Source organism: Dipodomys spectabilis, unplaced genomic scaffold, assembly GCF_019054845.1.
Source record: "Dipodomys spectabilis isolate Male_0828 unplaced genomic scaffold, ASM1905484v1 ptg000094l, whole genome shotgun sequence".
NCBI lineage: Eukaryota > Metazoa > Chordata > Mammalia > Rodentia > Heteromyidae > Dipodomys > Dipodomys spectabilis.
In genome coordinates this window covers 21,629,973-21,645,585 of record NW_024870771.1, presented here as the reverse complement: position 1 = coordinate 21,645,585, position 15,613 = coordinate 21,629,973, and the positions used below count along the sequence as shown (strand labels likewise).

Sequence of the window (15,613 nt, the reverse complement as noted above, 5' to 3'; positions counted from 1 at the left end):
TGGCTCTTTAGTATTACAATTATTTTCTAGTTGCCATCTCTAAGCAAGAAAAGTCTAGCAGTAGCTCAGAAATGGCTGTAATGTCCTGTGAAACCCCTTCTTCCCTCCTTGGCTTTTTTGGGCCTCAGCTCCAAGGCGTCCATTCCGATTCCTGCACCAGTGATGTTCCTTCCCCCAGTTCCACAGTGGCCTCAAAGCCTGGTGAGTCGCCGCTCCAGCTGGTTTGCCTTAACCTTCCGGGTGCCACCGCTGGGAGGAGCAGCCTTCGCAGGTGTCCATGGCAATGGAGCCCTTCTGACCCACAGGCTCATCCACCCTCCATCACTGGCCCGCAGACACCTGGGAACAATCGACTCTTTTCCCCGCAGCATCTCCACTGCTGGGAGCGTCCCGCCCCGTGGCACTTCAAGAATCGTGGAGGGTCCCCTGAGCGCATTTTGGATATGTCCAGGCAGAGGATATTATTTAAAAACAATTCAGATCTGAGCCAGGTTCGCGCAGGACCTTCAGCAATCACAGAACTTCACTACCACTAGGCTTCCCTTCCGGCTGGGCCACCAAGCGTTTGTCTGTCTGGAAATGATACCATCTTCCATGCCAAAGGCCTCTGTTGATGAACATAGGTTGCTGGGGTTTGGTGTTGGGTTCAGGTATCAGCATCTCTGGGTAAATATTATCCAAATACCACTTGAATGACTGACACCCCAATTACTTCCTAAGTTCAAACAAACACTGGCACCCTGAAGCTCAGATGGGTAAGATTTCTCATACTCTGCAGTCCTGGTGTCTGACGCATGTCTACGGTAGTCCAAGTGGTTACTAATTAGCGTATTAAAGTCATCTTTCTGATAGCCCAAGTCTCTCGACTCCTGATCGGGTTGATTTAAAAATCATTCCCAATTCAGAAGAGAACTTTAGATGGTCTTTTCTCCGAATCTTCAATATTATTATCGTTCACATGATCCCTTTTACTTGCTTGGAATTGTGATTCTAATACTCGAGGTGGACCTTGATATTAAGTAAAGCGGGGATAGAATTTATTGGGAAATGGTCCATGGGGCCTAGGCCCATTGAGGGGTACATTCTTACAGGGCCACATCACTTCGCTGACATTGAAATAAATAAAAAGCAAAAGTGTCCAGGCTGCAGATGCAACAAGGCACCCATAACAGAAATATCGAACTGTGATACTTCCCGTTACAGACCTAGCAGAGTTCAAGGGACATTTGCAATTTCCTGTAGTTCTTTTCTAATAGAGTCCAAATCATTGTTTTCCCTTTCTTCATGATACTCGCGCCACCCACAGGCTGTGGCCTTCACAGATGCGGCCAGTGCTATCCTCCTTGGCACCAAGAACCGTGAGGGTGAACAGGATGCTGGCACCACCACCCAGGCAGCGGCCAGCCCTTATAATTTAATATTATAATTTCTAAATATATGAGGTTATATCAGCCACGGTGTACACTTTTGTGGGTACAATTGGAGGCAAATTTATCTATTTATTGATGTTATCTTTAAATTTTTGTATTGTAATGATAAAGGTGATGTGCAGAGGGGTTCCAGTTACATGTCAGGTAAAGAGTACAGTACTTGATGGGAAATATTATGCTTTCCCTCACACTTTCACAGGTTTTCCCCTCCCATATTTGTGTTAGCTTTAAGTAACTGTACAAAGGAATTTCAATTCAACATGTTGATTTATGAGTACAATGCATCATGATCAATATCACTCTTATACATATACATATACTCTTATACAATCCCATCTACCCAATCCTACCCATCCTGTCCAGTTACCCAGTTCCATTCTCACTATGTATTCTGAATATTATGACTGTACTTGCCCATCATTCTGGATACAATTTTATATAGAAAACTCATTCCATGGACAATGGAGAAGCTGAGAAGTCTACAAGGGGTACTAAGGCAAGCAAGAGAAAACAACACAAATAGCAGGGAACCTCTGCCACTCTTGGATCACTATTTTTGGGACAGTGGAAGAAAGTCTCACCCTGGGTGGTAGATGGAGCAAACTGGAATGAGTAAGAGCCAGTGTGGGAACTGCCCAGCAGCATCAGGAAGCTCAGTGAGGCATCCACAGGAGAAGAGAATATCCTGCTTTCTCCCTTTTTTCCTTTGCGGTGTTTCCCATTGCCAGAGTCCACCAAGATGCCACAGTCCAAGGGAACCTGGGAATTGTAGGAGGTTTTGTTTGACCTAGTGTTGTGGATCAAACCCAGGGCTGCTAGACAAGTGCTCTATCTCTGAGCTATATCTCCAGATGTAGTTTGTGGTATAGGAAATGATCAGTTTTTGTAATTGTTCCAAGTAGATTTGCCTTGTTAATTGTGTTACCCACACAATAGAGATAAATCTTCTTTACCTCTACTACTATTTTGTTGGTATGAAATCGATTTCTGAAAGAGGTTTGTCAAAACAATGTGTCCTTCTGGCTGGGTATTGGTTGCTCATTCTTATAATCCTAACTACTCAGGAGGCTGAGATCTGAGGACTGCAGTTCAAAGCCAACCAGGAAGGAAATTCTGTAAGACTCATGTCTCTAATTAATCACCCCAAATCTAGAAGTGTAACTGTGGGTCAAGTGACAGAATGCTAGCCTTGAGTACAACCTGGGACAGAAGCCAGGTCCAGACTCTAAGCCTCAGTACTGGCACACCTCTCCCACCCATGGTCAAAGTACTTTATACACATATGCAGAAACAGAACAATAAAATCTGTTGAAATTGTTTTAAGGAGGGACTGGAGCAAGGGAGAGAGATGGTGAGGATGAGTTATTATGAATGCATAGAATTGTCACAATAGGTCTCCTTTGTACAACTATTATCTGCTAATAACATTTTTGATTTTTTTTCTCATTCTGATTGTGGATTTAGCAAATTCATATGTTGGCTACTAGAGAATAGTCTCTAAGGGGACAATAAAAAAAAACAGTAGCTGGAATAGTTTCCACACAGAAATGGCCTAAGATGGTGAAGATGCTTGTAGTAATTAAAGATTCCTAGGTTTCTGGTTTGGGAAGTTGGATGAATGATGAAACCAATTATGTGCATGAGATACTCCTAACCAGTACTCATCCCTGAACAAATTACATAAGCCCTTTAGACACATTTTCTGCATTTATAAATATAGATTTAAGAATAGATAACATTTTATAGATGATAATAATGAAAAGAGCTAATATATGTAAAGAGCTAATATACTTAGCAGGATATCTGAATACTATAAATTGTTCAAATATGCTGTTATTACTGCTAATTAGGATATAATTAAAGAAGGGAAGGTTTGAGTTAGAGGTAAGAAACAGGTGTTTCTATAAAGAACCATTATATGTGAATTGTTTTGAAAATTGTCTTTCAGTAAAGAGGCTCTGACTCACCTTAACAAATGTTGCCAAGGAGAGAATTGAGAAAAGACCACTGGGAGGTCATTGGCAACTTCCAAGAAGGGGCAATGAAACACTTCCTCTTTTTCACTTCTTTTCTTTCCTCCCTTCCTCTTTCCTTCCTGTTCCTTCTATATCTAGTACAATTTTATTACCCATGGTTCTCTTGTTGTATATTAGATCTCTAGACTCATTCTTCCTGCGTGCCTTCCATTTTGTATCTCTGACTTAAGTCTGCCCTTTTATTAGGAAGGGAGAATAGCTTAGGTATCTGTGTAGGCAACATTTCAGAGGAAGATAGAATATTATGTGTACTTCCCTGTTTGTTTTTACTTTGAAGAATTATAGTGTGTTGTTGCTGTTGTCTGAGCTGGTTGTGGGCTTGGAAGCTAGCCACTCCCAAAAGCTACTGGAAAGCCTGACTCTGGAGAGCATGAGCCCAATTATACTAACAGAACACCAGTAACTTACCTGGGATGTGATTTAGCATAGGATTCATAGATAGATTTGTTTCAAAGCCTGTATTAAATTTTCACTGCAAGAGGGGAAAGTGAATGACTAGACAAAGATTGATGATCATGTGCGTCTCTAGCTTTGAGCTACTGTGAAGAGTAAACACAACATAGTGAATACCATAGTGTTCGTTTTATTGCCTTGGCAGGCTTCAATGTGAGATTATGCATGACTACAAGCCTCCCACAAGTTTGCACAAGCTTAGGAATTTTCTTATTAAGGCTGTTAAGCAATCTGCATTTTAGCAATGGTATACAAGTGCTTGGAAAGAATCTTCTCAAGCATATTAATCTTGACTTGTAATTACGTATTCCTCTTCACTAGATTAGCACTGAGTTATATTTTCTTTTCTTCTTTGTGTTGTTAAGAAGAAAGACATTAAAAAAAAAAAAAAGAAGAAAGACATTATTTTAAGCCCATTGTAATTAGAGCTATTTGTCACTGGCTAGTTTTTACAAATAAGTTTGATTCAATTATGAATCTATTAACACATTTCCCATAACCTCAAAGGAGATTTAAAATGTATTTCTATCTTTTGCCTTCTGGAAACCCCACCAAAACAACCAGCAAAGGGATAGTTTAAGATGCAAGCCCAATAAATAGAGCTATTTGAAGAGAAGAGACAATTTTGGAAACTCAAAAAATAAATGATTACTTAGTAAGAAATGAATAGATCTGAGTCTATCTGAGATAATGAGTCTAATCAAGCAGTAAAGAAAACAGAATTAATATGATTTACAGAATATCCAGAGACTTAGAAACCCATAGTAGCAAGTCCCTGTGTAAGTGAAGATAAAAGGAGAAATAGCTTGTTGGAAGGATTATTAGGAAGCCTGTTTTGGAGAGAACTATATCCTTAGCCTCCTTCTCATGGTCCTGTAGCATCCCAAGACTGCAACCTCCCTAACTGGCAAGAGTGACTATTTATTTTTAGAAAGGACTGAACTAGATGACTCAGTATTAGAAGACACTAGTGCAGTTGAGGGTAAGGGAACTATGAATTTATACATGTGAGTGCCTGAGATACCCCATACCATATCCATCTTTCCCTAAAATAGGCCCAGGACATTACATGCTAAACCTTCACCCTCTAGGTAGGACACTGGCAGCATCTTCTCTGAGAAACATGGTTCACCCATGAAGATATTGAAAGATGCTAACACTGGAAGACAACCCTCTCCACCCCACACACAAACACTGAAGGACTCAGGATACATGCTGACTTACCTCCTCAGAGTCCCAGCCTATGTCTTAAGAGATCATTCCTAAATATGATCAGGTATGAAAATTCAAGGTATCTTTGAAAGCCTTTACCTGAAGGATAGAAAATAAAATCATTTTTACCATAGCTAAGATATGGAACCAACCCAGATGCCCCTCAGTAGATGAATGGATCAAGAAAATGTGGTATATATACACAATGGAATTCTATGCCTCCATCAGAAAGAATGACATTGCCCCATTTGTTAGGAAATGGAAAGACTTGGAAAAAATTATATTAAGTGAAGTAATCTAGGTCCAAAGAAACATAGGTCCCATGGTTTCCCTTATTTGCAATAACTAGTATATGTCTGAGTCAAGCAGAAAAGGTCAGATTAGGTGATGTTAGGGAAATGAACCCTAAGATATGTATTCAAATGTTTTTTTTCTTTCATGCGATTGTTTCTAACACATTTATAAGATGATTTCTTTGTTGCTTTGTATGTCCCTCCCCCGTGGTATAACCTCTGCTTTCACTGTATTTGATGTTGGTATAATTTGTGGAGGGGAAGGGAAAAAACAAATCGTTTAACTAGGGATACAGATGGACCCATTGCAACAATGAGATGTACAAGTCATTATGTTGAAAACAAACTTTACAACTTTGGTGGGGGGGTTGGAGGAGGATTGGGTAGGGGGGTGAGGGGAGGATGGGAAGAGATGGGAAGGGGAAACAAAGGAGGAGGCTACAATGCTTGATAAGAAATGTACTCATTATCTTGCCCATGTAATTGTAATCCCTCTGTACAGTATTTTCACAATAAAAAAAGAAAATCATAAGAAAAAGATAATGTTAAAGAAATAAAGATGAAACAAATTTGAAAAAATCTCCCAAAGAAAGATTACTATAACCATGAAAAAAGAACAGTATTTGATCCCAAAATAAACAAACAAAATACATAAATGGAACATTCCAAGAACATCAGAATTTTTAAAAAATTAAATACACATCAGAAATGAAAAGAAAAACTTCCAATAGAAAGGCTGAGATATAAATTAGAAGTTTCCCAATCAAAAGAAAAGAGGATTGGAATTTTTTCTCTCTGTCTCTCTCTCTGTCTCTCTGTCTCTCTCTGTCTCTCTCTTGCACACACACACACATACACATACAAAGACACTTGAGAAATAACTGTTTGTATATTAAATAAGAGAAAACAGTCATAAAGCATAGAGAAAAGGGAATAAATGATCTGAATTTCCAAACTAAATAATTTCCCAAATGAAACAGTGTCAGGCTATTGGACAACATTATGAAATTTCAAACACTGAAGACTAAGAGAAGATTCTGAAAGACTGTAAGGAGGAAAAAATAATATCCAGATTATATACGCAAGATAAGCAATAAGTGATAGTAAAAAATATTCCACTGGAGGCTGGACCAGCAGAATGCCTGCCTAATATGCAAGCATGAAGCCCTGAGTTCAAACTCAGTACCATAAAAAATGAGTTCCAAAAACTTAGTAAAGATTATTAATCTATAGTCATGATAACAGGAATTCATCAAAGCCGGTTTGAATGGCAAGTGACTACAACTTTACCTATTATCCTAGCTACTCAGGAAACTCAGATGTAGTGGATTTCGATTACAATCCAGACCAGACAGACAAATCTGACTCTATCGCTAATTAACCAGCATACTGTCAGACTGGAGGCATGACTCAAATGGCAGTGTCAGCTGTGAACAAAAAAATCTGAGTAAGAGTGAGAGGCTCTTAATTCAAGTTACTCTTTCTTCTCTCTCTTGCTCTCTCATTGACTTTTAGAAAGTTCATTATTATTTCTATTGTATAAATTTACAGAATACATTGTGATCATTTGATACATGATAACTGTCCTGATCATTTCAGGGCAGTAATATTTCCATGCATCTGTGGTCAGTTGTCAGCTAATCTGGAGCTAACTGGCTCTAGTTGGCTTCATTTACATGCCTGTTGTATGTGTCAGCTTGGGGATGGGGTGACTGAACTATGCTTTTCTTCCCCTCAAGAAGATGATCCAGTTTCATTGCATGACAGTCGGAATTTAAAAGCCCAAAACACAAGGACTCTTCAAGCCTCTATTTCATCATATTGGTAAACTTGCCATTGACCAGAGCAAGATAGATGATCAAAGTCATAGCCAAAGTGCAAGGGTCACTTAAAATTAACAGGAAAGAAAACCATTGTTGGCCATTGTGTTATCAATCAACTACAGAGCTTGTCAGAACATTCCAGGAGAAATTTCTGTAGAAAAATTGAAAATAGTGAAATATATTTGATGTCTCAGAACATGTTGAGAGAAAATCAAATTTACTACATGGAAATTATGATAAGTGGAAAGATAACTAGACAGAAAGGCAATTATTACTCTGAATATAACAGAACATCATTCAACAAGTAAGAATAAACATAATTTGAAACAGATTTAGCAGTAAAAATCATTTACTTCTGTATAAATAACTCAGTGAATACCATTGACTAGTGATGATATACTTTGAATGTTTATATCTTCCCCAAATTCTTACATTAAAACCTAACCCCCATGGTGATGGCATTAAGAGGTGAGCCGTTTGGACACAGGTCTTGCCCTGATCAGTGATTCCCTTGTAAAAAGATACATGGGATTGCCAATTTGTCCCTTCTACTAAGTGAGGACACACATAGGGTACCATCTATGAGAAATTGCCCTCACCAGATACCAATGCTACTACACTCCAAAACTTCAGAGCTGTAACAGTAAATTTGTCTTGCTTAATAAATTACTCAGTAAATTGTTATCATATACTAAATGGATAAAGATAATAGTATAACCAAAATTATAGTGTGACAACATTTGAGGAAAGTTGGAGAGCTGGGTATCAATGGCTCACATCTGTAATCCTAGCTGCTTGCAAGGCAGTTCCAGGCAGGAAGAAAAAACGTTCTCAAAACCCCTTCTCAACTGAGAGCTGGGCCTGGTGGTGTGCTGGTTATCTTAGCTAGACAGGAAGCCAGCCTAGGAAGACAGGTCATTCCTAGGCCTATATCCAGGCAAACCTTATCTCAAAAATAGCTATCACATAAAAGGGCTAGAGAGGTGACTTGGTATAGGAGCACTTGCCTGGCAAGCACAGGGTTCTGAGCCCAAAAACCTCAGCACCACCAAAAAGAGAAAAAGAAGAAAAATGAGATGGAAAAAGTGGTTACAGATGAGGAGGCAGAAAAGATTTTTTTTAAGTTGAGTCCTACTTCTCCATTTCTCTTCCAGAGCAGAAAGTCAAAGATCATATCTAAAACTAGAAAATCAAGAAGCAAGAATGCAAGAATATTACCTAGGAAAATGGAGACAATCCCCAAAGCTTTCAGATAAAAGAAATGAAACTGAAGTCTTTTCAAAGGATCACATAGTAAATGGGGGAGGGACAGGGAGGGATAAGAGACTACTGCATTCACAGTAAGTCACAGAGAATGATTCTACGTAGATAAAAAAAAATAAAGCCAAAAGAAAAAAGAATGAAAGAAGAAGAACAAAAAGAAGGTGATCAGTGTCATTGATCCAGACTGATATGCAATGATCTCTGTGTAATACTAAGTGAAAAAAAGCAAGATGCAAAAAATGAATGTTGCACAATAAGCCCTTGTTTGTAAAAATGGAGGGAGGAGTAACTTATAAATACATGCTTATATGGGTGCAGACTGATTCATCAACAAACTCTTCTGAGTCTACCTCCAAAATAAACTCTGACCAGAGCTTGCCAATTCCATTCTTAGTTGTCAGGAAATGGTCACCCCTTGTACACACTGAAGTAGTATTCTCTCCACGGCCTCCCTGCCCTCCCTGCTCTTCCAGTCTAGATTCCACACAGGGCCAAGTCACATCAAAAATCCTTGAGCTTTAAGACATCCAATGAAACCAGACGCTTCATCTAGTTCATGTGATCTAATGCTGACTTGTTCTTCATCTTCTAGTGCATTTGCACCTGGGAGCTTAGCCATCTTAGCCGGCCTGCCTGCTGGCCTGCCTGCTGGCTTCTCTCTCAGGTGTTTGCTTCAGTGTCATCTCAGAGAGGACTCTTGGTGGCTTCTTCTGTGTCTTCCTCCTCTCATCCTATTTACTTGTCATTGCCACTTCATCCTGATTTATTTTCTTCACAGAATAGATCACCATTTGAATTTTAAATATAGCTAATAGTCAAGTATTGGCTCTTTTAAAAGAATGCAAAGTCTCAAAAAGTGCAGCTGTATTAGTTTGTTTTGTTGGTTGCAATGATCTCCAAGTCCCTAAAATGAGGCCTGACTCAGAGTGGCTATTATTTAATAAAATTGTTCTGAGCCCTGCACGATCGTGCATATCTGTAATGCCAGCACCAGGAAGGTTAAAGCAGGTAAATCATATTTAGCCAATATGAGCTACATAGCAAGACTCTGTCTCCAAACAATTTTTTAATAAATTAATTTTAAAAATCCACATTATGTTGAAATAGATGCCTCTTTAAAGGAGAAATGAAGACTTTCTGCTTTTCACAGCAAAGAAAAACCTATTTATAGCACCTGCTTTGGGGACAGGAATTGGGAGCATGGGTCAGTGAGCAGAAGATCCTGAGTGACTCTCACTTCTCTATATCCTTTGCCCTCAACTCCCACAGCACGCAAGGCCAAGATGTGGTCTCCACACTGTCAAGCATCTGTGACAATCTGCTGCTGTGACTCAGATCCACCACCATGTCTCAAGGACATGTGAGGATATCTCATGTATTTATTTGTACTTTCTTCATGAAATAAAAGAGGCATAATATGAATCACAGGTTTTGAAGCAATTTATACAATTTATACAATTTATAAATTATATTCTGGATTTCATGTTCAAAGTAGTTTGGCTGACAAGCTCATGCAATCAAAGAAACTACTCTAATTGTTTGGTCACAGGCTGAAGTTGTGGCTCAGCAATAGAATGCTTGCTGAACAGGTGAAAGGCCCTGAGTTCAAATCCCACTACCATAAAAGAATCACTTATTACTACTCAGGAGACTGAGATCCACAGACTGAAATTCAAAGCCAGCTTAGGCAGAGAGATCTATAAGATTCCTTTTTTTTACATTTGCAGAATATTTTTAAGTAAGTTTTTTATTGTAAAAATACTGTACAGAGGGGTTATAGTTACATGAGCAAGGTAATGAGTACATTTCTTATCAAGCATTGTTGCCTCCTCCTTTGTTTTTCCCCTACCATCCCTTCCTTCCCACCTCCACAACTACACTCCCTATGCCCCCCCTAAATTGTAATGAGATGTACAAGACACTGTTAAACATCGAACTGTAAGATTCTTATCTCCAGTTAACAAGCAAACAGCTGAAAGTACAGATGTGGTTTAAGTGGTAGAGCACTAGAGTAGCATCCCTGAAGGAAAAAGCCAAGTGAGAACATAAGGCCTCATGTTCAAGCCCCAGTAGTACTCTCTCTCTCTCTCTCTCTCTCTCTCTCTCTCTCTCTCTCTCTCTCTCTCTCTCTCTCTCTCTCTCCACAAACATGTATACACAATCTGAATTTTTTAAGTTTGATCACAAACTGAAAGTACTACATTGGTCTTAGAAATAGTGAACATACTTGATTTGTCTCATAATGTGTTACAGTTGTTTGAATAAACATAAAAATCCAGAGATTTCTTATAATACTCCAGATTTCTGGCTTTTTTTAGAAAACTCGAGGCTCTAATAGTGCTGGTTCTGTGATTTGCTGGAGCCAGTGGGCTTATAAGCACACATTTGTGGGCTTATACACCAAGGGCTTCCCAATACAATGTGGGTTTTCACATTCAGCTTGCCACCCTCACTTAACAGCTTAGCCCTGTAGACATTTTAGTTTATACTATTTAGTTTAAGGCTCTGTTCTGACCCTGTTTCTCAACCACAAATAATTGTTCCTGATGGCAGTGAAAGGAATGAAGGAACATTTTCAGATTGTCTACTTTCATCTACTTTATAAAACAGATTTAATACAGAGCTATTCCCATTCTAACATTATACTTACTCCTGTCCAGTATTTTTGAGTGACAGTGCTAAAGGACAGAGTATTTGTTGACACACCAAAACCAACCTTAACCTGGAGCACCTCCCTGGGAGTCAACATCCTTGGGTGTGTCCTGTCTAACAACCACCAATTTGTAGCCCCTGCTGGTTTTGAATCTCAATCCTCAGATAGCAGCCTCCTGAGTAAATAGGACTACAGGTGTGAGTCACAGAGCCTGGCAAGATACACTTCTATGGATGTTTTTGGTATAGTATTTCTGAGTTTCTCAAAGTATCCAGCTCTGAGAATGCATAACAGATTTGCTGAATAGGTGGTTAACATAAAATAAAAAACATAGACATTGACAATAACTAACAATGCACACATAGTGCATGTCCATCCACACACAGATAAGTTCACATACAGGAACAGCAGGAGGAATGTCTCAGCACTTTTGTTTTTTAGGCTATTCATAACATCATTATCTCAGTCAGGTGGTCAGGCTTTCTAGATGAGAAAATGAGGCTTAAAAAAGTCCCTCTGATCCCATTTTTAAAGGGAAAGTCAAAGATTCAAACCTAAGTCTAATTCCAATGCAATGGTTTTACAAAACAAATATCCCTACCAAATAAATAAAAAGTCAGACAAAACCCTTGATAAGAAGATAATGGAGCCAGGTATGGTGATTCATATTATATCCTCAGCTATTTGAGAAGCAAGGATCAGAAAGATAGCAGTCAGGGACTACTTTGGACTATAGTCCTATCTACATCGGCATAGGTAGGAGGATCTGGATACAAAAACAACCCAGGAGCCCTGGGTGAAGAAATAACTAAAAGCAAAAAGGATTGAGGACATGGCTCGATTCAGAAAGCAATTGCCAAACAAGTGCAAATCCTTGAGTTCAAAACCTAGTACTGCAAAAAAATATAATGTCGTAGCAGTCTCTTCAATAAGATACTCTTATCTAGTGATTTAACTTTGTTATTGAAAATAAATTAAGGAATTAGTGTATGTTCTGTGACTATGTCTGAATGGACAGTCAAAGTTTCTTTAGTCAAAATAATAGAGGGAAAACAATGGAAGTTTCTTGGAGTAGAATTCAGTTCAAGTTTAAGAACTTAAGCCCAAAGAAGTAAAACTTTAACGTCTTTAGACCTTGACCAGAGGTCAAAATTGAAAAGTCACAGTCAAAATTGGAAATTGTTACAAATATGGGAAGTTGCTTCTTAGCCACAACTTCTATTTATTATAGGCAAAAGTGGAGGCTGCATTAATTTCTTTTAACATAGGACTAAAATGCCAATTTTGTTTCTCCAACAGAAGCAGTTTCAGTATGAGCAAGGGATGTTGGTGAGAGAAAGCAACAGTGGGAAGACTTAGACTCCACTCTCAAAGAGTTTATCTTATGTTAGAGATGTTGAGAAAACTGCATCTGGCCCAAAGAGAGTTATTAGGTCAAGTGAGCTCTGTGCCCACAGGGCAGTCAGCTAAGCAGGGAATTTTTATTTTTTTTATTTTCTGACAGTACCAGGATGTGAAATTAGAACCTCACACTTACTCAGCTTGCTTTCTGGGCTGAGCTCTACTACTGGAGCCAAGACTAGAGTTCTGATTTTTGCTGCTTTTATTACAAATGAGGTCTAGTGGACTTTTCTGCCCTAGCTAATCTTGAACTACCATCCTTTAGAGCTCAGCATCCTGAGTAGCTAGAATTATAGTATGAGCCATCACACAGGCAAAACAGAGGACTTTTAAAAATAAGTTTTGTATTGTAAAAATACTGTACAGAGGAGTTACAGTTACATGAGCAAGGTCATGAATATATTTCCTATCAAGCATTGTTGCCTCCTCCTTTGTTTTTTCCCTACCATCCCTTCCCTCCCACCTCCACAACTACACTTCCCCACCCCACCCCCACCCCCTAACCCGCCTAAATTGTAAAGTTTGTTTTTCAACGTAGTGTCTTGTACATCTCATTGTTACAATGGGTCAACCTTTATCCTTATTTAAGCATTTTGTTTTTTCCCTTCCCTTCCCCAAATTAGAGAAGTATATATACAAGATGCAGGGCATCAACATCAAATACAGTGAAAACAGGTGTTATACAGTGCGGGAGGAACATATAAAGCAACAAAAAAAATCACATGGTACATTATAAATATGTTAGAAATAATAGCAAGAAAAAAATCACTTGTGTCCCTATCTTGGGGTTCATTTCACTTAACATCATCTTATATGGTCATATGTACATAGCTTTTGATCTTTTCTGCTTATCCCAGACATACACTAGTTATCACAAGTAAAGGAAACCATGGGACCTATGTTTCTTTGGGCCTGGCTTACTTCACTTAATATAATTTTTTCCAAGTCTTTCCATTTCCTAACAAATGGGGCAATGTCATTCTTTCTGATGGAGGCATAGAATTCATATATATATATATATATATATATATATATATATATCACATTTTCTTGATCCATTCATCTACTGAGGGGCATCTAGGTTTGTTCCATATCTTAGCTACGGTAAATAATGCTGCAATAAACATAGTTGTGCTGGTAGCTTTAGTATGGTCTTGTTTGTGATCATTTGGGTAAATGCCCATTGCTGGGTCATAGGGGAGCTCTATGTCTTTTGAGGAACCTCCATACTGCTTTCCAAAGTGGTTGAACAAGTTTACACTCCCACCAACAATGTAGTAGGGTTCCCTTCTGGCCACATCCCCTCCAGCATCTAAAATAGAGGACTTTTGATAGATAATTATGAACAGGGAAGCTTTGAAGCAGGAAGAATTAAAAAGTTACTCTACACCCAGGCTGTACACACAGCACACTTCTGTGTGTGCACCACTTAGGAAAAGAGATGTGGTAACCAGATTCTTGCACAGTGAGATAAGATAAAAAGGCTTCAATAAATTAATCAGAATCATTGTGAACATGATAAGATAAGGGTTTCAGATGACAGAGGGTAAGGCAGCTGGTGAATAAGAGATACACATAATTCTTTAACAAAAATGGGTTATGCAATCCAGGACCACTCATGTCATTAAAAGAAAAACATATTAAATAGGTGGAAAATTGGTGGTTGTTATAGATACATACAAGCTGGTGGAGAACACAATTATAAAATCAAAGACAAATCCATAATCTGGCAAATGAGTGCTCATAGGGTAATGGAAGAGAAGATTTTAGCTTACCATTTACTTCTTTTGTAGCTTTTCTCATTGAACAATTAATACCTAAATAATTCTTCCTCGCAAAAACTATAAAATGTGCAGTCAAAATCCTTAATGGCCAACTCATAACTGCTCCCTTTCCAAGTCTTAACACCATATCTAGTGTATGTTCCTCTGACATTTAAAGTACATGTGCATATAGTATTTGAGCATGGATCAAAGGGAAAATAAAGTTTACAGGAACTAATTCCCTTAATGAAGTCCATGCTGTACTTGACAGTTCCATATAAGGTAGTCACTTGTTTAGAAAACATCTCATGGTTGATTACCTGTGCCCAGGGACAGAGAATACAACAATGGCCTCAAGTTCATCACCCTGGATACTGGCATGGGTTTCTACCATATACAGATAAGGAAAATGAGACTCATAGAAAAATTATGCAACTCACCCAACAATACTTTGAGTTAAATAGTGGTGTTGGGTATCAAATCTTGGCTTGTTTATCACAGTAGTCTGACCCTCCTTTTCTACCTATTGGTTTTTCAACCATTTATTTATTTATTTATTTATTTGCTGGTACTGGGGATTGGACCCAGGATGTTGCCCTCGCTAGGCAAGAGCTTTGCCACTGAGCTATATCCCAGCACCCAAACTATTTTTTTTTGAAACCAGAAGTCTTGTTTTATAATGAAAATAAAAATAAATGGTCACATTGTAGCACAGTGTTCAGAAAGATAAAAGTAGAGATGGTTTATTCAGTAGCTCTCTGAAAAGATGAAATTGTTTTCAAGAGGACTAGATGGAATTATTAACATGCAATATCTCAACAACCCAAGCCTCCTATGGTTGAACAGCTTTAGGGACTCAAACTAGAGATCAGCAGAGCATTCATGTTGGCATTCTATGCCAGCTTTGCTACTTGCAAGTTGTAGGCTATGCTTCAGTTTCTCATATCTATAAGATGAGGGTAATAGTGACACCTCTGTATGATAGGAAGAATTCTAAGAGGGCTTCAGGATTTCTGCCCTCTGGTGTACCTGCTCATTAAATTATCATTAAATTATTATACCTCCTAAAACCAAATGTTGGATGGCTCCAGTAACTGTGAAGCAGTATCACACTTGAGTTAGAGTTATTAAAAGAGATCATTCTGGATGTTCACAGAGACTCACCTCCCAATGTAAGAGAAATCAAACAGCCCTCGAGGAGCTACTTGGCGAGAAGATAGCATCACTTCCCAGAGCTCTGGTAGTCCCTGACTGAGAATGAGCAAGAAAGCAGGGTTCCTGGCCAT

General features: G+C 38.6%; 1 pseudogene; it reads right to left on the bottom strand.

Annotated features, from left to right (window-relative positions):
• Positions 1-228: 228 nt before the first annotated feature.
• Positions 229-15,613, bottom strand: LOC122112434 (annotated as a pseudogene).